Consider the following 22,834-nt stretch of genomic DNA (forward strand, 5'->3'; position numbering starts at 1 on the left):
CAATGTCATGATAGTCGTTGGGGATTTTAACGTAAAAGTGGACTGGGAAAACCAGGTCAGTACTGGACCACAAGGGAGAGAATTTGTAGAACATCTAAGTGATGGCTTTTAGAACAGCTTCTTGTTGAGCCCACGAGTGGATTGGCTGTGCTGGATTGGCTGTTGTGCAATGATCTGGAGGTGATAAGACAGCTTAAGGTTAAGGAACCCTTAGGGAACAGTGATCACAATATGATCGAGTTCACATTGAAATTTGAGAGGGAAAAAATAAAATCCAATGTGTCAGTATTTCCATGGAATAAAGGAAATTACAATGGCATGAGAGGGGAACTGGCCAAAGTTGACTGGAAAGGAACATCAGCAGAGCAGCAATGGCTGGAGTTTCTGAGAAAAATGAGGGAAGTGCAAGACAGATATATTCCAAATAAGATGAAATTTTCAAAGGGAAGAAGGACAGTACCGTGGCTGACAAGTGAAGTCAGAGCCAAAGACAAAGCAAAAGAGAGGCCATATAAGGAAGCCAGAGCTAGTGGGAAGATAGAGGTTTGGGAAAATTTTAAAAACTTGCAGCAAAAAACTAAGAAGACCATTTGGATGGAAAAGATGAATTATGAGAGGAAGCTGGCGACTAATATCAAAGAGGATACTAAAAGCTTTTTTAAATATATAAAGGGTAAGGGAAAGTCGAGGGTAGAAAGGATATATTGATAGTGGAGAGGGTTCAGAGAAGATTCACGAGAATGATTCCAGGAATTAAAGAGTTACCCTATGAGGAACATTTGGCAGCTCTTGGGCTGTATTCCCTGGAGTTCAGGAGAATGAGGGGCAATCTCATAGAAACATTCCAAATGTTAAAAAGCCTGAACAGATTAGATACGGCAAAGTTATTTCCCATGGTAGGGGATTCTAGAACAAGAGGGCATGACTTCAGGATTGAAGAACATCCTTCTACAACTGAGATGCAGAGAAATTGCTTTAGTCAGAGGGTGGTAAATCTGTGGAATTTGTTGCCACAAGCATCTGTGGAGGCCAAGTTATTGGCTGTATTTAAGGCAGAGATAAATAGGTTCTGGATTAGCCAGGGCATCAAAGAGTATGGGGTGAATGCAGGGGAGTGGAGATGACTGGATGAAGTGGATCAGCCCATGATTGAATGGTGGAGCAGACTCGATGAGCCAAATGGCCTACTTCTGCTCCTATATCTTATGGTCTAATGGTCTTGTGGTGGCTGCAAATATCCCAAAACTACATTGTTAGCAATCAATTCCAACATCTTACCAGCCACTGAGGTCGTGGTCCATGTAGGTGTTAATGACATGGGTAGGACGTGTTATGAGTTTCTGTAAAAGGTGTTCGGGGAGTTAGGTGCTAAGTTAAAGGGCGGGACTTCCAGGGTTGTGATCTCAGGATTGCCACCCATACCATGTGCTAGTGAGGCAGAACCAGGAAGATTATACAGTTTAAAACATGGCTAAGGTGTTGGTATACGAGGGAGGTCATAAGATTTTTGGATTATTGGACTCTCTTCCAGGGAAGGTGGGACCTGTACAGAAGGGACTGTATATACCTGAGCTGGATTGGGAATAATATTCTAGTGGGAAAGTTTGTTAATGCTGCATGGTGGGGTTTAAACTAGAGTTGCAAGGGGATGGGAGCCAGAGAGCCAGAACAATGAGTGAAGAGGTTCTGGAGGCAGATGTTAGTAAGGCCTCAGACATATTCAAGAATAAAAAAGTTCAGTATGGTGCGACTAATGTCCTGAGCTGTGTATATTTCAACGCAATAAGTATCGTAGGAAAGGCAGATGAGCTCGGCAGGGATCAGCACCTGGAATTATGATATTGTAGCCATCGATGAGACGGTTTCAGGAGAGGCAGGACTGGCAGCTCAATATTTCAGGGTTGCATTCGAGAACAGGAGGGATTGAAGGAGGAGTGGAAAGTGTCAGGGAAAGTGTCATGCCAGTGCTCTGTCAGGACAAATGGGAGAACTCAACAAGTGAAGCATTATGGATGGAACTGAGAAATAAGAAAGGTATAACCATATTAAAGGGCTGTATACAGGCCACCAAACAGTCTGAGGGATTTAGAGGAACGAATTTGTAAAGAGATCATAGATTCTTGCAAGTAGCATAACGTTGTTATAGTCGGTGATTTTAACTTTCCACATATTGACTGAGAGTCCCATACTAGATGGGATCGAGTTTGTCAGAAGTTTTCTTCATTAGTATGTAGAAGTCCCAATGACAAAGCATGCAATATTGGATCTATTATTAGGGAGTAGGAAAGGGGAGGTGACAGATGTTTATGTAGACAAACACTTTGCATCCAGTGACCACAATGCCATTAGTTTCAAAGTAAATATGCAGAGAGATTGGTCTGGTCCACAGGTCAAGATTCTAAACTGGAGAAAGGCCAGTTTTGATGGTATCAGAAATGATCTGGTCAGTAAGGATTGAGGTAGGTTGTCTTCTGGCAAAGGTGAACTTGGAAAGTGGGAGGCCTTCAAAAATTAAATTCTGAGAGGACAAAGCTTGTGTGTGCCTGTCAGAATAAAAGGTAAAAATAACAAGTGTAGGGAACCTAAGATTTCAAGAGATATTGAGGCCCCGGTTGAGAGGAGAAAGGAGGTGCATAGCAGGTTTCAGCAAACAGGAAATAATGAGGTGTTTATTGAATACAAGAAATGCAAGAGAATATTTACTTTAATAATTCAGGAAGACTATAAGAATGCATCGAGTTGCTCTAGCAGACAAAGTGAGGCAAATAAGGGTGGGTAAATCCCCAGGGCCTGGCAAGGTGTTCTCTCAGACCCCACGGAGCAAATGAAGAAATTGCCAGGGCCCAAGCCTTCCTTTAAACATCCTTAGTGACAAGAGAGGTGCCAGTGAATTGGAGGATAGTCAACGTTGTTGCACCTTTTAAGAAAGGCTCTAAATAGAAACAAGGAAATTATGAAGGGACTCGGCCCGAAACGTTGACTGCTCATTTCCATGAATGCTGCCCGACCTGTTGAGTTCCTCCAGCATGTTGTATGTGTTCCTTTGACCACAGCAACCGCAGTGTATTTTGTGTTCAGTGGAAAAAGTCTGCTTACATTTACTCTATCTATAACCCTCTTAATTGTGTACATCTCTATCAAATCCTCCCGGTCTTCTACACTCTAAAGAATACAGTCCTAACCTTTCCTTAAAACTCAAGTCCTCTATATCCAGCAACATCCTGTTAAACTTTCTCTGCACTCTTTCAACTTTGTTTACATCTTTCCTGTAGGTAGGAGACCAAAATTGCATACAATACTCTAAATTAGACCCCACCAATGTCTGATACAACTTCAACATAATATGCCATCTTCTGTACTCAGTACATTGATTTATGAAGGCCAGTATGCCCAAAGCTTTCTTTACTACAAATTCCACCTCACCTCATTACAGTGAACCATAGGGCACTGAGGAGTGTGGTAGATCAAAGTGATCTGGGAATACAGGTCCATAATTCATTGAAAGTGGCATCACAGGTAGGCAGGGTAGTAAAGGAAGCTTTGGGCATACTGGCCTTCATAAATCAATATATTGAGTACAGAAGATGGCATGTTCTGTTGAAGTTGTATCAACTTCCCTGCAAGATCAGGAAGGTGTGTGCAGTGTTCACCCTCCAGCAGCAAAAAGGTCAGTTTCTTTAAGCCGTTTTATTTGCCTTGTCGTGAAACCTTTGGACAAGGCATCTTTCGACAGATTCAACACTTTCTTCAGAGAAAACATTGTTGCAGTAAAGTCTCTCCTTACTGACTTATAAATCACTTGGACTTTCAAATTTACCACTTTCCCAATTTCCTCAGGATCAATAAAGTTTCTCTGTCTGTCTGTCTGCCTGTCTGTCTAAGACTGTGTTTGAATTTACCACTTTAAGAACTATTCCAGAGTTTGGCTGTTTGTTAAATTGCCATATAGCAGTTAACTTCCAGTTAAGTTAGTCGTTTATTCACTTTTCACTTTTATTGAGCAAATTTTAATAAATGTTAATGTTTGTTTATAAAACCTGACTCAATTCTATATTCATTGTTGCCGGCCTCATAACAAGGTAACGTTTGGATAGGTACATTGAAAGTAAGGATATGGTGGGTTCTGGTCCCAGTGTCGAGTATTGGGGGTAGGTTGTTTAAATGTGTTCAGCATGGACTAGAAGGGCCAAAGGGCCTGTTTCTGTGCTGTACTTCTCTATGACACTGTGATTCTGACAGCACTCCCATCTCCTAAACATGAAAAAGTCTGCAGATGCTGGAAATCCAGAGCAACACATACAAAATGCGTGAGGAACTCTGCAAGTCAGGCAACATCCATGCAAATGAATGAACAGTCGATGTTTTGGGTTGAGACCATTCTTCAGGACTGAGAAGGAAGGGGGAAGGGGCCAGAATAGAAAGGTGAGGTCGGTGGGGAAGGAGGCTAGCTTGAATGTGTTAAGCAAAGCGACTGTCTGCGTGAGTACACGGTTGAGAAGTCAGGGAGCTGCAGAGATCACAGAGGGGGAGCACCGAGACAGGGTTTCACTGGACTTCCGCTGAAAAGAAAATTTAAACTTCTTCAGGGTAGACATTCCTCAAAGAGACTTCACAGTGGAGTTTCATGTACATGAGAAAGTCTGTAGATGCTGGAAATCCAAGGTAACAAACCCAAAATGCCTGAGGAATTCAGCAGGTCAAGCAGCTCCCACCTCATGGTGTCCTGCACAAGGACAGGTCCCCATGGACAACACGCCCACCTGCTGGCCATCTGCTTCAATGACAGGTCCCTGTGACCAACACTCCTTCCTGGTGCTTTGATGCAGTGATGACAGATTAAATGCGGACAACACTCCCACCTGGTGGTTCGAAGAGGCAATGACAGAGTGAATGTGGACAACACCCCCACCTGGGTGCTTTGACGCAGCAGTGACAGATTAAATGCGGACAACACTCCCACCTGGTGGTTTGAAGCGGCAATGACAGATTGAATGTGTACAACACTCCCACCTGGTGGTTGATCCTGCAATGACAGATTCAACGTGCACAACACTCCCACCTGCTGGTGATCTTCTGCAATGACAGGCCCCTGTGGCCTACACTCCCACCTGCTGGTTTGAAGCGGCTATGACAGATTGAATGTGTACAACACTCCCACCTGGTGGTTTGATCCTGCAATGACAGATTGAACGTGCACAACACTCCCACCTGCTGGCGATCTGCTGCAATGACAGGCCCCTGTGGCCAACACTCCCACCTGCTGGTTTGAAGCGGCAATGACAGATTGAATGTGTACAACACTCCCACCTGGTGGTTTGATCCTGCAATGACAGATTGAACGTGCACAACACTCCCACCTGCTGGTGATCTGTTGCAATGACAGATCCCCTGTGGACATCGGTTAAGTGATGGCACAATAACACGAGGAAATCTGCAGATGCTGGAAATTCAAGCAACACAAACAAAATGCTGGCGGAGCGCAGCAGGCCAAGCAGCATCTATAGCAAGAAGCACTGTCGACGTTTCGGGCTGAGACCCTTCGTCAGGACACATGAGTGTTGTCCACAGGGGACGTGTCTTTGCTGCGTGAAACCACCAAGTCGGAGAGTTGTCCACATTCAATCTGTCATTGCAACAGATCACCAACAGCTGGGAGTGATGTCCATTGGGGCCTGTCATTACAGCTGTTCGCCAGCAGGTGGGAGTGTTGTCCACATTCAGTGTCATTGCCATTGTTAGGCGATGAACACAGTTTGTAGAAATTAAGCAAAAAAACAGCAGTGAAGTCATGGCCCCTGTACAAATTACAGAGGAGGGTGTCTATGCTGTCTTGAGAGGCAAACTACAATGAATAACACTCCAAGGTGTTCCTTCAGACTTAGTGGGAGGACAGTGCCGAAATTGCAAGAGCCCTAGCAGAGATATTTAAAACATCCTGAGCATGCATGAGGTGCTAGAGGTTTGGCAGAGAACTAATGTTGTTCCATTCTTTAAGAAAGACTCTCAGAATAACCTGGGAAATTATAGTAGCACTCACAAACTGCTAGAGTAACTCATCAGGTCAGGCAGCATCTATAAAAAAAAGTTGACATTTCGAGCCGACACTCTTCGGCAGGACTGGAGAAAAAAAAGATGAGGGGTAGACGTAAACGGTGGTGGGAGAGGAGAGAGAAACATTAGGTATTTCTATCCAGCCTGTAATTTCTTTCCTCACTCGGCCTAAACAAAGGGAAAACGTCTGCATCAAATCAGAACCCAAAATACACTCTGCCCCTGGGTACAAATAGATAAAATAACAGGGTGGCATTCCATTCATTCCAGTGAATCCACTGCTGATAACTAACAGTTGCCTCAGTTTTCTAGGTGACAATTTGGATGTGTTGAGAATAGCACGGGAGCCTCTTAGAACATAGAACAAAGAACAATACAGCACAGTACAGGCCCTTCAGCCCACAATGTTGTGCTGACCCATAAACCCTGCCTCCCTTATACCCCCCCACCACCTTAAATTCCTCCATATACCTGTCTAGTATTCTCTTAAATTTCACTAATGTACCTGCCTCCACCATTGACTCAGGCAGTGCATTCCACGCACCAACCACTCTCTGAGTGAAAAACCTTCCTCTCATATCCCCCTTGAACTTCCCATCCCTTACCTTAAAGCCATGTCCTCTTGTACTGAGCAGTGGTGCCTGGGGAAGAGGTGCTGGCTGTCCACTCTACTTATTCTTCTTAATATCTTGTATACCTCTATCATGTCTCCTCTCATCCTCCTCCTCTCCAAAGAGTAAAGCCCTAGCTCCCTTAATCTCTGATCATAATCCATACTCTCTAAACCAGGCAGCATCCTGGTAAATCTTCTCTGTACCCTTTCCAATGCTTCCACATCCTTCCTATAGTGAGGTGACCAGAACTGGACACAGTACTCCAAGTGTGGCCTAACCAGAGTTTTATAGAGCTGCATCATTACCCTGTGACTCTTAAACTCTATCCCTCGACTTATGAAAGCTAACACTCCATAAGCTTTCTTAAATGCCCTATCTACCTGTGAGGCAACTCTCAGGGATCTGTGGACATGTACCCCCAGATCCCTCTGCTCCTCCACACTACCTATCTCTTGTGTGCAATAAAAATTTTGTGAGAGGTGGAGCTTTCCCACTCCATCCACTAGATGGTTCGCAACACCATTCCACCTGACATTGTTGGCTGGTTCTGTGTTTGCGAAGATCAGGAGGGAAGAAGAGTTCTCAGGAGTGATGGCAAGATGGTTGGTGTCTGCAGAGGCCAATTCTGGATCTGCGGACTCTGGAACAGTTGGGCTGTAGGAACAGCTGGAATGCCGGCGCTTGGGTAGTAGGATCCTTCCTGCTTCTCCTCTTCTCTTAAGCCGTCGCTCTTCTGGATTCCTTAAAATTGTAGGCTGCTCCGTGGAACAGCGTTCTCCAGCGGTCTCTGTACAAGCCAGCTGCTGTCACTCATTGACCTCGATATTTGCCTGAGAGAGCTGCTGCTTGTTGGTCTTCGTACCTCTTGCGTGGAGCACCACAATCTCTCTGGCCCTGAGAGAGTTCTTCGTAGAGTACTGCTTTCAGCAACCTGGAGTTGTCCATGTGGGACACGTCGCCTGACCAGCAGATCTGCCTGAGCAGTGAAGTGGCTTCAGTGCTTGGAAGTTGAGCCTTGTCCGGGACCTCATTGTTGGAGACACGATCCTGCCAGCTGATACCCATGATGGAGCAGTGTCAGCGCTGGTGCAAGAGCTTCAGTAAGCAGATTTTCTTGTGGTGCAAGACTCCCCCAGGCTTCGGAGCCGTATAGTAATGTTGTGACAATGGCAGCCTGTACACCTGGAGTTCTGTGGATACGCTGGTTTCTGGAGGCGCCCGAAGTCACTCTAGCTCTGGTGAGTCAATTGGCAACCATACTACCATTACTACCATTACTACCATTACTACCATAGCGTCGTTAGAAATTACACTGCCCAGGTGGGTCAACTTCTGAACCGTGGTGACAGGGTGATCGTCAATGTGATCCGAGGTGGGTTGTAAACACCATGAGGGGGCTTCTGATGGAGGATCATTGTTTTCTTCAGACTGACCATTAACCCGAAAGCCCTTGCAGCCTTGGCGAACTGAGTGACCGCAGCCTGTAGCACGTCTGACGATAGACGCACAGCAGTCAGGTCTCTGGCATTAGTCCATCTCTGTGGCTCAGAGGGAAGTGGGGAGAAGAAGCGAGCAGCACTGACAGGGGACAGCCAAGAGACTTTGTGGACAATAGTGAAATTCCTGGGTGATATGTTGCCCCCAGGTGGCAGGGTCAGAGATGTCCTCATGCAGGATGCTCAAGGTTATCTAGCAGACTGAGTTGTTATGCAGGAAGGCAAGTGCAATGTTAGTGTTCATTTTGAGAGAATTAGATCATAAAAGCAAGGATGTAATGCTGAGGCTTTATAAGGGGCTGGTGAGGTCTCACTTGGAGTATTGTGAGCAGTTTGGGCCCCTTGCAACAGAACAGAGAAGAATACAGGAACAGGCCACTGCCCTACCCTCATCAATCTCTCTCGTCACCTTGTCACAAAACTCAATCAAATTGGTAAGGCACCACCTGCCATGCACAAAGTCGTGCTGGCTCTCCCGAATTAGGCCATGGATTTCCAAATGTTCATATATCCTGTCCCTAAGAAATCTTTCCAACAATTTCCCTGCAACTGGCGTGCAACTCATGGGCCGATATTTCCCAGGATCTTCCCTTGTTCCCTTCTTAAATAGATGTACAATATTAGCCCCTCACCAGTGCTCTGGGATCTCACCGCTGGCTAGAGAGGACACAAAGATACAGACCTAGGCCCCTGCAATCTTGTCCTCTGTATCCTTCAATAATCTGGGGTAAATCCCATAAGGGGATTCTCCACCTTAGTACTCCTTAGGAGGGTCAACAATTCCTCTGCTTGGCCTCGAAATACCCTAACCTACTTATACATTCAGCTCTGATCGCCTGATCCTCTATATCCTTTCCTTGGTAAATACTGAAGCATAGTATTCATTAAGTATGTCATTCAGATTCTCTGCATCCACATAAATGTCCCCCCTTTTATCCCACCCACTCACTAGTTAACCTTTTCCTCTTGAATGCCTTGGGATTTACCTTAATCCTACTTGGCAAGATCTTCTCATGGCCCCTCCTGGCTTTCCAAATTTCCTTCTTTAGTTCTTATCTGGCTTCTTTATATTCCTCATTTTATTCTTCCTTCTGAAGCTTTACACGCGTTTTCTTTTTCTTTTTGACTAAAGGTATCTTTCCATCCCCATCCTTCCTCAACAGGAACATACCTTTCCTGTACTCTGCAATTGACTTTAAACACCATCACATGTCTGATGTGGACTTGCCAGAGAAAAGATCTTCCCAATTAATGCTTCTTAGTTCCTGCCTATTGCCTGAGTAATTTTTCCTACTCTAATTTCAAACTCTCCCATGAGGACTATATATATCCTCATCGACAGCTATCCTAAAAGTTAATGAGCTGTGATTACTGTTCCCTAACTATTCAACCACTGAAAAGTCAGTCACTTGGACAGGTTCAGTACCCAAAACCAGGTCCCGTTTGGCTCCTCCTCTCATTAGACTGTCCACATATTGATTTAAGAAACCTTCCTGGATACACTTAACAGATTCTGCCTCATCTAAGCCCCTTACACTAAGAAGGCCCCAATTTATGTTAGGGCAGTTGAAATCCCCCATGACAATTAGCTTATGATTTTTACACATTTCTTGATCTGATTACATATTTAAATGTCCCGGTGGCTATTTGGGGTCTGTAGTACAATCCTTTCAGTGTGATCACACCGTTCCTGTTCCTGAGTTCCACCCAAACGGACTCAGTGTCTGGCACCTCCATTATGTCTCCTCTGAGTGCAGCTGTGATATTGTCCCTGATTATCAGTGCAACTCCCCACCCCACCCTTTACCTCCTCCTTCTCTATCTTTTCTAAAGCTTCAAAAACCTGGAACATTAATCGCCCATTCCTGCCCCTCTCCTAATGAAGTTTCAGCAATGGCTACAGCATCGTAGTTCCATGTACTGATCCATGCTCTGAGTTCATCACCCTGATGTCACGAGCCCTGTGGCTTGCTGTGAAGTGCTGAGATTCCAGGGCTTTTGGACACCTGTATTTACTAATCAATATCTGAACTGGAGTTGTTAAGCCCTTGTGCTTTCAGTTTAATCTTGCTAAGTTAGATGTATAAAATAATTTGAAGAATTGTTCATGCGGATAGCCAGAGGCTTTTTCCCAGGCTGAAATGACTAACACGAGGGGACATTGTTTTAAGGTGCTTGGAAATAGGTACCGAGGGGACGTCAGGGGTAAGGTTTTCACAGTGAGTGGTGGGCGTGTGGAATGCCCTTGCCAGTGAAGGTGGTGGAGATGCATACAATAGGGTCTTTTAAGAGACTCTTAGATAGGTATATTGAAAATAGTGGTAGGGAAATTCTGGGCAAATTTTCGAGTGGGTTACATCATTGGCACAACATTGTGGGCTGAAAGGTCTGTGATGTGCTGTAGGTTTCTATGTTTCTGCTTCTAAGCTAGTTGTGGCTGGCACATGTTTCCCGCATTCTGTGATTACTTAAAGATGAATCTCATTCCGTGCCTGAGTGGGGTCATTGTGTTGGAGAGGATGAATTCTCCTGGTGTCACTCAGTCACTCCTCTGAGGCTCTGATTCTGATGTCTGTTCCTGGGGATCCTGCGGTTCCTTCGTGCCTGGGTCCAGCCCTCCGAGAGCACAGCATGACACCTTACCCATAATACTCCCAGCACACATCTCAAACCATCATCCCTGTTATTTCAACTTCTTGTCCGATCCTTCCCTTACTGACCTGGGGCTCTGGTCTCAGCCCCCTGCAGAACCAGTTTAAACTCTCCTGAGTAGCATTAGCAAACCCCTCAGCCAGCATATTGGATCTTCTCCAGTTCAGATACAACCTGTCCCTCCTGTACAGGTCACCCCCTTCCCATGAAAAGTTTCCAATGATCCAAGAATTTGAAGCCCACATCCCTGCACCGTCTCGTCAGCCATTCATTCATCCTTTCTATCACCCCATTCCTGCTTGCGCTAGACCGTGGCACGTGGAATAATCTGGAGATTACGACCTTGGAGGTCCATCTCATCAGCCTCCCTCCTGACTATATATACTCACTCCCTAGGACCTCTTCCCCTTTTCTGCCTGTGTCATTGGTCACAACCTCTGGATATACCCCTCCCTCTTGAGAGTATCCTGCAGCTGCAACGATAAATTGTGGACCCCAGCAAATAAGAGGGAGAAAATGCATCCTGGTGTCTCTTTTGCAGCCACAGAATTTCCTTTCTATCCCACTAATTATCAAACCCCTATAACTACCGCACTGACTGACTGTAACTTTCACTGCAACAGCAACACCAGGCTGGCAGCTGCTGCCCTGATCTGATGGGTCATCTCCCCCCTCCCCAGCAATATCCAAAGGGGTATAATTGTTGCTGAGGAGAATGGCAACAGGAGGTCCCTGCACTCACTTCATAATCCCCTTGCCTCTCCTGGTATTCACCCATCTACTATCTGAACCCTGTACTCTGGGTGTGATCACCTCTTTAAAGTCTCATCTATAATATCTACAGCTTCCTGAATGATCCTGAGTACATCCAACTCCAGCTCCAACTCCTTGACCCGGTCAGTCAGGCTCTGAAGTTGGGTGCACTTACTGCAGATGTAGTCATCAGAGAAATCTGTCTTTTATGTACTATGTGTGCTTTGTGCTGTGTGTGACTGTGGGTTCTGTGTTTTGTACCTTGGCCCCGGAGTAATGCTGTTTCATTTGGCAGTATTCATGAATGTTTGGACAACAATTGAACTTGACCTTTGAACTTTGAGACGTTCCATTCCATAGCGGGAGAGAAAGAGTTCAAAAGATTCAAAGGGGGCAGTCAGGACATTCTGCGAACCACAGATCCTGAGGAGACATTGGATTGTGCATAATTCGGCTGTTAGCATGGCTCAGTAAAACAAAGATAGGTTTAAGCAGAGTGTCCATCATGGGAGAGCGGGCCAGTGACAGAGTGGGGAGAGAGTGCAGGTGTTGGCTCAGCATCACTTCAGTAAGACCTGGTGAATACTACACACATTTTTTTAAATTTATTTATTTTCTCTTTCTTATTGCATATTTAAGGCAGTAGGGATGCCAGACAGGAATGATAGACATGAGAAATTCTGCAGATACTGGAAAACCAAAGCAAATACACAAAATGCTGGAGGATCTCAGCAGGTCAGGCAGCCTCCATGGAAATGAATAAGCAGTTGATGTTCCGGGCCAATATCCTTCTTCAGGACTGAAACAGAAGGGGAAGATGTCAGAATAAATAGGCGTGGGGAGGAGAAGGCAGATAACTAGAAGGTGCTAGATGTAGCCAGGTGGGTTGGAGAGAAAGGAATCTGATTGGAGAGGAGAGTGGACCACAGGAAAAATGGAAGAAGTGGGGCACCAAGGGGAGGTGATGGGCAGGTGAGAAGAGGTAAGAGGCGAGAGTGGGGAAGAAAGGAAGAAGGAAGGGTGAGGTATTGTATTTTTATCAAAAGGAGAAATTGATATTCATTCCATTAAGTGGGGGGCCACCCAGACGGAATATACGTCATTGCACCTAAGGGTGGCCTCATTGTGGCACAAGGAGAGACTGTGGACTGCAGCGGGAACGGGAATCGGAAGAAAAAATATTTGGCTACCAGGAAGTTCTGTTTTTGATGGATGGAGTGGAGGTGCTCGACAAAGTAATCTGTCAATTTACGACGGGTCTGTCCAATGTAGTGGAGGCTGCACTGGCAGCACCAGACGCACAGAGAATCCCAGCAGATCTGCAGGTAAAGTGATCCTCACCTGAAAGGACTGCCTGTGGCCCTGAAGGGAAGTGAATGGTCAGATGTAGAATTTTGGACGCTTGCAGAGATAAGTGCCTGGAGGGAGATTAGTAGGGAGGGACAATCAACAAGGGAATCGTGGAAGGAATGATCCCTGCAGAAAGTGGAGAGAAGTGAGCAGGTAAATTTATGTTTGGTGGTAGGAACCCTTTGAGGTGGCAGAAGCTTCAGATAATGATGGGCTGGATGTGGAGGTTCATCGGTTGAAACTCTGTAACTGCTAAGGTGGCAGGAAGATGGAGTGAGCATGTATGTTCGGTAATGGAGGAGATGCAGGTGAGGGAAACATAAGTGTTGGAGGAAGGGAAACCTACTTCTTTGAAGGAGGACATCATAAGAGCATAGGAAATGGGAGCAGGAGTAGGCCATCTAACCTATCGAGTTTACTCCACCATCCAATAAGATCATGGCTGATTTGGCCATGGACATATCTCTACCTACCTGTCTTTTCCCCTACTATGCAAAAACCTATCCAACCTTGTCTTAAATATACTTACAGAGGTACCCTCTGCTGCTTCACTAGGCAGAGAATTCCACAGATTCACCACTCTCTGGGAACAGTAGTTCCTCCTCATCTCTGTCCGAAATTTAAACCCTCAAATCTGGAGGCTATGTCCCCTCGTTCTAGTCTTACCTACCAGTGGAAACAACTTCCCTGCTTCTATCTTATCTATCCCTCTGAATTCCAGAAATTAGAGTCCCAGGTGACTCAATCTCTCTTCATAGTCTAATCCCCTCATCTCTGAAATCAGCCTGGTGAGCCTCCTCTGCACCCCTCCAAAGCCTTCTTCAAGTAAGGAGACCAGAACTGCACCAATACTCCAGGTGTGGCCTCACTGGTATCCTGTACAGTTGCAGCATAACCTCCCTGCTCTTAAATTCAATCCCTCTAGCAATGAAGGCCAACAGTCCATTTGCCTTCTTGATAGCCTGCAAATGAACCTTTTGTGATTCATGCACAACCACTCCCAAATCACTCTGCATAGCAGCATGCTGCAATTTTTTTGCTATTTAAATAATAACATCGTATTTACCAACATTGTACTCTATCTATCAGACCCTTCCCCACTCTCTTAACCTATCTATATCTCTCTGCAGACTCTCTGTATCTTCTGCACAATCTGCTTTTCCTCTCAATTTAGTATCATCAGCAAACTTAGCTACATTACACTCGGTCCCCTCTTCCAGATTGTTAATATATATCGTGAACAGTTGTGGGACCAGTACTGACCCCTGCAGCACACCACTCACCACTGATTGCCAACCAGAGTAACACCCATGTATCCCAACTCTCGGCTTTCTATTAGTTAACCAATCCTCTATCCATACGAATACATCACCTCCAACTCTATTCATCTTTATCTTATGGATAAGGCTTTTATGTGGCACCTTATTGAACTGCTTCTGGAAATCCTATTAAATAACGTCCATCTGTTCCCCTCTATCCACTGAACTCACTATATCCTCAAAGAACTCCAGTGTGTACCCCAGCTATGCTGGGAGGTGAGGGAGGAGATTGCTGAGACTACAGCAATGTTCTTTGCATCATCAATGAGGACAGGAGAGGTTCCGGAGAATTGGAGGGTTGCAGATGTTGTTCCCTTATTCAAGAAAGGAAGCAGAGATAGCCCAGGAAATTATAGACTAGGAATTCTTAATTCAGTGGTTGGTAAGTTGATGGAGAAGATCCTGAGAGGCAGGATTTATGAATACTTGGAGAAACATAATATGATTAGGAATAGTCAGCATGGCTTTGTCAAAGGCAGGATGTGCCTTATGAACCTGGTTGAATTTCAGAATCCGAATCAGAATCAGGTTCATTATCACCAGCATTTAACGTGAAATTTGTTAACTTAGCAGCAGCAGTTCAATGCAATACATAATCTAGAAGAGAAAAAATAATAATAAATTTTAAAAATTTAAAAAGTAAATCAATTACTGTATACGTATATTAAATATATTTTAAAAACATGCAAAAACAGAAATACTGTACATTACAAAAGAAGTGAGGTAGTGTCCAAAGATTCAATGTCCATTTACGAATCGGATGGCAGAGGGGAAGAAACTGTTCCTGAATCGCTGAGTGTGTGCCTTCAGGCTTCTGTACCTCCTACTGATGGTAACAGGAGAAAAGGGCATGTCCTGGGTGCTGGAGGACCCTAATAGTGGAAGCTGCTTTTCTGAGACACCGTGCCCCGAAGATGTCCTGGTACTTTGTAGGCTAATTTTTTGAAGATGTGACTAAACACATTGATGAAGGTAGAGCAGTAGATGCAGTGTGTATGGATTTTAGCAAGGCATTTGATAAGGTACCCCATGCAAGGCTTATTGAGAAAGTGAGGAGGCATGGGATGCAAAGGGACCTTGCTTTGTGGATCCACAATTAGCTTGAAACAGAAGGCAAAGAGTGGTTGTAGATGGGTCATATTCTGCATGGAGGTCAGTGACCAGTGGTGTGCATCAGCGATCCATTCTGGGACTCCTTCTCTTCACATTTTTATAAATGACCTGGATGAGGAAGTGGAGGAATGGTCAAATATGATGGCAGAATATAGTATTAATAGTAAGACTCTTGGCAATGTGAAGGATCAAAGGGATATTGGGGTCCAAGTCCATAGGACACTCAGGGCTACTGTGTAGGTTGACTCTGTGGTTAAGAAGGCATATGGTGCATTGGTCTTCATCAACTGTGGGATTGAGTTCAAGAGCTGAGAGGTAATGTTGCAGCTATATAGGACCCTGGTCAGACCCCACTTGGAGTACTGTGCTCAGTTCTGGTCACCTCACCATAGGAAGGATGTGGAAGCCATAGAAAGGGTACAGAGGAGATTTACAAGGATGTTGCCTGGATTGGGGAGCATGCCTTATGAGAATAGGTTGAGTGAGCTTGGCCTTTTCTCCTTGGAGCAATGGAGGAGGAAAGGTGATCTGATAGTGTGTCTAAGATGGTTAGAGGCATTGATTGTGTGGATAGTCAGAGCGTTTTTCCCAGCGCTGAAATGGTTAACACAAGAGGCACAGTTTTAAGGTGCTTGGAAGTAGGTACAGAGGAGATGTCAGGGGTAAGGCTTTTACGCAGAGGGTGATGAGTGCATGGAATGGGCTGCCAGTGACGATGGTGGAGGTGGATATGATAGAGTCTTTTAAGAAACTCCTGGATAGGTACATGGAGTTTAGTAAAATCGAGGGCTATGGGTAACTGAAGGTAATTTCTAGAGTAAGTACATGTTCAGCACAGCATTGTGGGCTGAAGGGCCTGTATTGCACTGTATGTTTTCTTTGTAAGTTTGTCAAGCAGGACCTGCCTTTGTTGAATCCATACTGCATCTGTCTGGTGGATCCATTCTTTCCAGATGTCTCACTATTTCTTCTTTAATGATTGCTTCAAACATGTTCCCAACCATAGATGTTAAACCAACTGGCCTATAGTTTCCTGTCTTTTGACGGCATCGTTTTTTGAACAGTGGTGTGACATTCACTGTCTTCCAATCCACCAGGATCTACTCAGAGTCCGGAGAATTTTGGTAAATTATCACCAAAGCCTCAACTATAACTTCTGCCATTTCTTTCAGTAGGCTGGGATGCATTCCATCAGGACCAGGGAACTTTCCTATCTCCATGCCCACAAGTTTTTTCAGTACTATTTCTTCATTGATAGCTATTGTATCAAGGTCGTCACCTCCCACTGCATCCATAACATCTCTCCTTGGTATGTTAGATGTGTCCTCCACCGTGAAGACCAACACAAAATAGTCATTCAAAACCTTAGTCATTTCTTCATTTCCCAATATCAATTCCCCCTTCTTGTCCTCCAAGGGACCTACATTCACTTTAGACACTCTTTTCCACTTTATATAATTATAAAAAGTTTTGCACTCTATATATATATTTTGTGCTAGTTTATTTTCATAATCTAACTCTCTAATCTTCTTGATCCTGTGCCAATTTGCATGTGGCTCAGGTAACAAACCAGAGATTACTACATATTTGGTTGTGCTTTTTAATTTAGTCCCTAGCTGCTTAAATTCCCTCAGCAAACCCCTTTCCTCATTCTAACTATGTTGTTGGTACCCACATGGACCACGACATCTGGATCTTCCCCTCCCACTGCAAATTCCTTTGCAGGTCTGATAAGATCTCCCAAACCGGGGCACCTGGCAGGCAACACAGCCTCCGGGACACTCTATCCTCACAACAGAGAACTCTGTCTATTCCCCTGACTATACTATCCCCAATTACTACTACATTTCTCTTCTTCCCCCCTCCCCCTTGAATGGCTTCCTGAACTATGGTGCCACAGTTAGGGTGCCCATCCTCCCTACAGCCCCCACTCTCATCCACACATGGAGCAAGCTTCTCAGACCTGTTGAACCTGCCCAAGGTGCAGGACACAGTTAACAGGGAGACTGTCAAGAGGGGGAAAGGGGATAAGCAGGCAGTGCAGAATACCCCTGTGGCTGTTCCCCTCAACCACAGGTACACAACCTTGGATACTGTTGGGTGGATGACTAGCAGAGGATAGTCATAGTGGTTTAGTCTCTGACACTGAGTCTGGTTCTGTGGCTCAGTAGGTGAGGGAGAAGAGGAGTGCAGTAATGACAGGGCGATTTGATATTTGGAGGACCAGACAGGAGGTTCTGTAGACATGAAAGAGACACCCAGATTTTGCCTCCCAGGTGCCAGCGTCAGGGATGTCTTGGATCAGGTCCACAGCATTCTTAAGGGGGAGAGTTCCCAGCCAGAATTGTATATATTGTTAAGAATGACATAGATAACAAACGGAGGAGGTCCTGAAGAGAACGTAGTGAGTTAGATAGAAAGCTGAAAAGCAGGACTTCTAGGGTAGCAATCTCTGGATTTCTGCCAGGCTCACATGCTTGTGAGCTGAGAACAGGGTGATTTGACAGATGAATATGTGGCTCAGGAACTGGTGCAGTGGGCAATGTTTCAAATGTCTGGATCATTGGAATATCTTCTGTAGAAGATATGACTTGTACAAAAAGAAGAGGTTGCACCTGAAACAGAGGGGAACGATATCCTTGCAGACAGCAGACTGGTTTGCTAGAGCTGCTGGAGAGGGTTTAAACTGATTTGGGAGGATGATCGAAACTGGAGTGATAGGACTGAGGATGAGGCAGTTGGTGTAAAAGTAGACACAGTGTCTAGTGTAGCTGTGAGGAAGGACAGGCAGATGATTGGGTGAAATGGCAGTCAGTGGGATGAGTTAATGTGCAACAGGGGGCCAAAATCAAAAAGAGTGATTAATAAAGAACTGGATGTATTAAATTTGAATGCATGTCATCTACAGAATAAAGTACATGATCTTCCAGCACAGTCAGAGACTGGCAGGCTTGACTTTGTGGCCATCACTGAGTCGTGGCTGAAGGAAGATGATAACCGGGAGCTTAAAATCCAAAGACACACATTGTATCAAAATGACAGGCAGGTAGACAGAGAGGTGGGATGGCTCTGTTGGTAAAAAAATGAAATCAAATCCTTAGAAAGAGGTGACAAAGGAGTGGAAGATGTAGAATCCTTGTGGGTAGAGTTAAGAAGCTGCAAGGGTACAAATATCCTTTATTCAGGCCTCCAGACAGTAGATAAGATGTGACATTCAAATTACAATGAGAGATAGGGAAGGAATGTAAAAAGGACAATGTTATGATAGTTATGGGAAGATTTCAAAAAGCAGGTAAATTGGGAAAATCAGGTTGGTATTGGATCACATTTGTAGAATGCCTAAGTGATTGCTTTTTAGAACAGCTTGTAATTGACTCTAACTGGGGAAGGCATGCCTGTTTTGGATGTTGTGTAAGGAACTGGATTTGATTCGGGTTGTAATGTTGTGGTCTATTTGTTCTGGGGCAATGACTCCCATTAGCACTATGTGTGAAGTGTTGTCTATGCATGAGCATTTTTTCTCCCCTCCCCCCCCCATCTACACTCACCTCCCACGCTCTCTTCCTCCTCTCTCCCCCCTCGCTCCCCTTCGCCCCTAAACTAACATGGCTTTAATCAAGATAAACTGACAAATTCTCTAATGTTAATGAAGTGGGGTTTGTACATCAATTTGTACATTCATTGTAATGTGAACATGGATAAGGAAAAGCAAGCCCTGACACTTCTTAGCATGATGGGTGCTAGGACCTACAGTCTCTTATGCAACTTAATTACCCCTAAAAAGCCAGCAAGCAAGATGTTCGACAAAATTTTTTAAATTTCACAAAATTGCTTGAGCCCTAAATGCTGGTAATAACTGAGAGATTTAGAATTTACAAGAGGAGCCAGTCAAAGCGTGAAAGCATTTCTGAATACATTGCAGAACTGTGCAAACTTTCTCAATATTGTGTCTTTAGAGATGGACTTTCGGATATATTAAGAGACCGGCGTGTATGTGGCATGTATGGTCAAAACATACAAAAGTGGCTACTGTCAGAAAGAGACCTAACCTTGGAACAGGTACTGACCATTGCAATATAATTGGAGACTGCAGCAAAGGGTGCAGCAGAACTACAGAAAACGAGATTGGAATGTGAAATGTTCAAAATGTCCCTAAATAGTGCAGAAGGCCAAAATGTTATCAATGTTGCATATACTCCAAGGATGCAAATGACTGTTTGTTCAATGAAAAATTTTGCAGAAAGTGTCACAGACAAGGCCATACAGAGAGAGTATACAAGGCAGATGAAAAGCACAACCGAGTGAAAATTTTCAAGCTCAAAACTAAGCAAATGCATAAAGTGACTGAATACGAAACAAAATCAGACAACACAGACTCTGAGAAAGGTGAGCTGTCATGCCCAGGATTACTTTGTATCACTGAAGCAAATCACCAAATCATATGGATCACAACAGATGCAACACTATATACCATCACTTGAACCACCATGGGCCCATTTCTATTTGTGATTGTTTCAACAATGTCTTGTTTTGTACTGCCAATTTCTTCACAGTCTTGTATAATTGAGGTTGGCTTTATTTGTAATTTCCACTTGAGTTATGTTTAATATATGTTCTGTGTGTTGTGCGAATCTACATGCCTGTGATGCTGCAGCAAGTTTTTCATTGTATCTGTAATTCACCATGCTTATGCATATAAGACAAACCTGGGGGGTTGCACTCAGAGGCCATGGCAGATTCAGCTGAATGGCAGTACAACGGCAGTGCCAGGAAATGTTTAGCAGAGGGATCTGGGAATACACGTCCATAATTCCTTGAAAGTGGCATCGCAGGTTCATAGGGTGTTAAAGGGAGATTCGGGCACATGGGCCTTCATAGATTGATGTTTGAATATGGGGATATCATGCTGAAATCGTATAAGACATTGGTGAAGCCTAATTTGGAATTGGAGACACCATCCTACAGGAAAGATATCAATGAGTGAAAGAGTGCAGAGGAATTTTACAAGGATACTCCAGGACGAGGACCACAATTTTGTGCCAACCTTAAACCCTGCCTCCCATGTAACCCCCCACCTTAAATTACTCCATATATTGTATCTGTCTAGTAGTCTCTTAAATTTCACTAGTGTATCTGGCTCCACCACTGACTCAGGCAGTGCATTCCACGCACTAACCGCTCTGAGCAAAAAACCTTCCTCTAATATTCCCCTTGAACCTCCCACCCCTTACCTTAAAGCCATGTCCTCTTGTATTGAACAGTGGTGCCCTGGGGAAGTGGCACTGACTGTCCACTCTATCTATTCCTCTTAATGTCTTGTATACCTCTATCATGTCTCCTCTTATTCTCCTTCTCTCCAGAGAGTAAAGCCCTAGCTCCCTTAATCTCTGATCATAATGCATACTCTCGAAACCAGGCAGTATCCTGGTAAATCTCTTCTGTACCGTTTCTAATGCTTCCACATCCTTCCTATAGTGAGGACATGGTACTCCAAGTGTGGCCTAACTAGAGTTTTATAGAGCTGCATCATTACCCTGCAACTCTTAAACTCTATCCCTCGACTTTAGAAAGCTCACACTCCATAAGTTTTCTTAACTACCCTATCTACCTGTGAGGCAACTTTCATGGATCTGTGGACATGTACCCCCAGATCCCTCTGCTCCTCCCCACTTCCAAGTATCCTGCCATTTACTTTGTACTCTGCCTTGGAGTTTGTCCTTCCAAAGGGTACCACCTCACACTTCTCTGGGTTGAACTCCTTCTGCCACTTCTCAGCCCAATTTTGCATCCTATCAATGTCTCTCTGTAATCTTCGACAATCCTCAGCACTATCCACAACACTACCAACCTCTGTGTGGTCTGCAAACTTGCCAAACCACTCTTCTACTCACACATCCAGGTTGTGTATAAAAATCACAAAAAGTAGAGGTCCCAGAACCGATCCTTGTGGGACACCACTAGTCACAACCCTCCAATCTGAATGTACTCCCTCCACCATGACCCTCTGCTTTTTGCAGGCAAGCCAATTCTGAATCCACCTGGCCAAACTTACCTGGATTCCATGCTTTCTGACTTTCTGAATAAGCCTACCATGTGGTACCTTCTCAAATGCCTTACTAAAATCTATGCAGGTCACATCCACGGCACTACCCTCATCTATATGCCTGGTCACCTCCTCAAAGAACTCTATCAGGCTTGTTAGGCATGATCTGCTAAATGCAGAATGAAGTGTAAATGTTACAGGGAAAGACTAAATGGACTGCACACCAGGGTTCTGAAAGAGGTGCATGAAGAAACTGGGGAGGCTTTAATAATGATCTTTCAAGAATGACTAGGTTCTGGAATGGCTCCAGAGGACTGGAAAATTGTAAAAGTCACTCCACACCCTGAGAATAGAGGGAGGCAGATAGAAGGATCTATCTGGCTACATATTGGCCTGGTATAGCAACAGCTCTGAAAGTGTCTCCAAGTAACTGGAGAGAGTTGTGTACCCAGCTCAGTACATCACAGAAACCAGCCTCCCCTCTGTGGACTCTGTCTACACTACTTGCAGCCTCAGTAGAGTGAGCATAATCACAGACCCCACCCGTCCCACACATTCTCTCTTCTCTCCTCTCCTAATTGACAAAAGACATAGAAACTTGAAAGCACAGACCACCTGGCTGAAGGGCAGCTTCTATCCCACTGTTACGAGACTCCTAAATGAACATCTTGTATTCCTGACCTCACATGTACTTTGTTATGAACTTTCACTTTATTGTTTACTGGCACTGCACTTTCTCTGTAGCTTTTACACTTTATTCTGCATTGTTACTGTTTTACTTCATTTCTACTCAATGCAGTGTGTAATGATTTGATTGATATGAACAGCAGTACGAGACAAACTTTTCAGTGTATCTTGCTAAACCAATTCCAGTTATAAAGAAAGTTCAGTGCAGACGGGCCATAAGGTGCAAGGCTACAACGAGGTAGATTGTGCTGTGTCTGTATTTCTAAATAACAGAATGCAGAATAATGTGTAATGGCTCCAGAGAAAGGACAGAGCAGATAAACAATACAGTGCAAGATCATAACAAGGTAGATTGTCATCTCCAGGTTCCAGCAAATTGTACTCAGGGAAACATTTGATCATATTATAACAGTAGAGTAGAAGCTGTCCATGATCCTGGTGGGACGTGTTTCAGGCTGGGTATCTTCTGCTCAATGAAAGAAGGAAGAAGAGAGAATGTGTGGGGTGGGTGGTGGCTTTGATCATGCTGGCTGCTTTACTGAGGCAGTGAAAAGTGTAGACAGGCTCCGTGGAGAGGAGGTTGGTTTCCCTGATGTGCTGAGCTATGTCCACAACTCACTGCAGAGCGCAGTGGACACAGCCCAGTCCACCATGGACCTGGCTGTCCATATCATCAAGAGCATCTACATGAGGCACAAAAACAGCTACTGTCCTACAGAGTCTTGAACCGATCTTCACCACCTCAGCAATAGGACA

The sequence above is a fragment of the Hypanus sabinus genome, chromosome 13, assembly GCF_030144855.1.
Source record: "Hypanus sabinus isolate sHypSab1 chromosome 13, sHypSab1.hap1, whole genome shotgun sequence".
NCBI lineage: Eukaryota > Metazoa > Chordata > Chondrichthyes > Myliobatiformes > Dasyatidae > Hypanus > Hypanus sabinus.